Below are 2726 nucleotides of genomic sequence, written 5' to 3' on the forward strand. Positions count from 1 at the left end.
GGGGGGTTGTTGGTGGGAGAAAGAAAAATATAGGAGAGAAGAGATGGAGGGAGAGGTTGAAGGATAGAGGGAGGGAGGGAGGTGAGAGAGAGAGAGAGAGAGAGATGCTCACTGCATGTGAGCCGTTTCGAATTTGGCATTTAATTAAAAGTACATTCTTGGTTTTTTTTTTTTTATGTAAAATGCTATTACCAGTATACCAGTATTGTATATATTTTTTCTATCTATCTATCTATCTATCTATCTATCTATCTATCTATCTATCTATCTATCTATCTATCTATCTATCTATCTATCTATCTATCTATCTATCTATCTATCTATCTATCTATCTATCTATCTAAGATTATTTTGTAATGCAAATCCTTTCTATTACTATTGAATTTAATTGTATTTAGAGAGAGAGAGAGAAAGAAAGATAGAGAAATGGAGAAAGAGAGAAAGAGGATAAAGATTAAGAGAGAGATTACACCCAACACAAACAGAGCCATCCACTTTCTTGTTACTGATTTGACACTGGGTAATGATACAAACTCCGCAAATGTCTACAACAAATGTCTGACCTTTTCAGTGGACGAAAAGTGAAACCCCATCAAAGCCTAAACTCATTTTTCTCCTCTTATTGGACTTCAACACTCTCTATCCCTGATTGGCTTCTGCTAGTCGCCATGTAACTGGGTGTCTTTTAACAATGAACAAATGAACAAATATCCTGCCAGCACTGACTGAGAATTTCCATTGCAGCATCGTCAGGGAAACTCAGAGAAGTTTTGAAAGTATAAAGTACTTGTTTTCTTGTCAACTCAATGATACTGTGTTGTTGTTGTTGTTTTTTTTTTTTTTATGAAAATGTTACACCAAGAGATTGGTCCTATTTTCTTTTAAAATTGGTCACCAAGAGGTAGGTATTATTTTTTTTCCTCTCGCTGGTCAGATGTGACAAATTTTTTTCTTTATTCTCATAAAAAGTTATTCTTATAAAAAGTTATTTCCCCAAAGACCATCTATTCATTTGAGAGTGTGATTTCTGAACCTATGTTGTGGAATTAGTTTAAACAACTCTCTTTAGAACATTCGTAATTCGCAAATGCACTTTCAACAATGTGTGTGTGTTGGGCACATTCAGCTGATTGACCCATTTTGAGAATAAAAAATTCACATGAAATTCACCAAAACCTTACAAACAAATAGGAGATTTATCTTTTTATGAGTTATCATGTTCTGGTCAAAGCTTTTAAGATTCCATGTAGATGCATACAAGAACATGTTTCCTCAAAATACTTTTACAATAATCAGCTACAAACCCTTAATTATCCAATCGACTCAAAAATGATCCTTAAAATCCTTGAAACAACGATACAATCTCCGTCATCGACATCAAACTACAGCGCCCAGAATTCAAAGCGGCCAAAAAACATGTCCACAAACATGCTTCCGTTTGTTAGCTTGATTTCTAATCACACGCACCTGTGTAGAATTACAGCCTCACAGTATATAAGGACTTCCAGGTCACAATGGAAAGTCTTTTTGCTAAGTATATGTGGCGTGTTGAAATACCCGACTGTTTCCGAAACCTTTAAAATGTTTTTTTTTTTTGTTGATTGCTCCTGCCTGCTCTTATTATATGCCATTTGTTGATGCCTGACCTTTTTCCTGCACCTCGACCCTGCTCTTGAATCTCCTCTTCGTTTTTTATTAAAAAATCTGTCCAGCGGCATTTGTTCTCTCGTCTGCTTTCCTGGCATGGTCGTGGTTCTCCTTTTTATCTTTTGGGTTTCTGCATTTAAAAAACTCTCCTTCAGCTTCCTAACCCTTAATTATCAAACGAACCCTAAAAGACCCATTAGGAAAAAATCACAAATTTATTTTATCTTAACAAAAAAATATTCTAATGTACCACAAATCCAGATGAACTTCTGTGGAACTTTGTAGCTTGGAAAGTTTTTCTGAAATAACAACACAAAAGAACTGTTCATTATTGAAGTCGCTTGCAAACTGGACCTTTCTTTAATGTCGCTTGTAGGTTGCAGTGAAAATAATTAGCTAGACTCCTGCTACGTTGCTGAGAATACAGAGAAAAGAAATCTAGATAACGGAGGTTTGAGAGCTGTTGTGGGAATCAATAAGCAATTATGCAATAGGATTTGTAAATTAAAACTCGAAACGTGTGCAGTTTGTTCTTTGAATGGAACTAGAAGGCTTGAAGGCTTCCATCATAATCAGACATACAGTTCAGACGGCACATGTCAATAGAATAGAGAGAATGTACGTTATTTACTTTCAGGGGGGTTTCAGACAATCATACAAGCGTTCAGAACATTTTGCTTTGAATGAGAAGTTAATAAACCAAATGAATATTGTAATTCATTTAAATAGTCTGGTGCATTTGTTAAGGGCTGCAATTGTGATGAATAGTTGCATTTAAGTGTCCATTAGTAACCTGAACAATAATAAAAATATAATGAATGGACATTCGTTTTTCACATCCAGTTCATTTTACAGTCTGTTTTCTCGCAAGGTTTCTTCTGCATACAGTCTCAGGAAATGTTTTGGTTTGTGGTTTATAAATGTTTATGTTCAAAGTATATTCATCATCAAAATGTAAAAGATTTTCAGTTCTAATCTAGAAAATGATTTATTGGGAGGCAAGGGATGAGAATTGAGTTTTGTCTCATTACATGGCTCTTCTCTCTTCTCCACAAATCAACCTGTTTATCACCACTGCA

The sequence above is a fragment of the Silurus aristotelis genome (genome assembly GCF_946808225.1).
Source record: "Silurus aristotelis genome assembly, chromosome: 2".
In the NCBI taxonomy this organism is placed as follows: Eukaryota; Metazoa; Chordata; class Actinopteri; order Siluriformes; family Siluridae; genus Silurus; species Silurus aristotelis.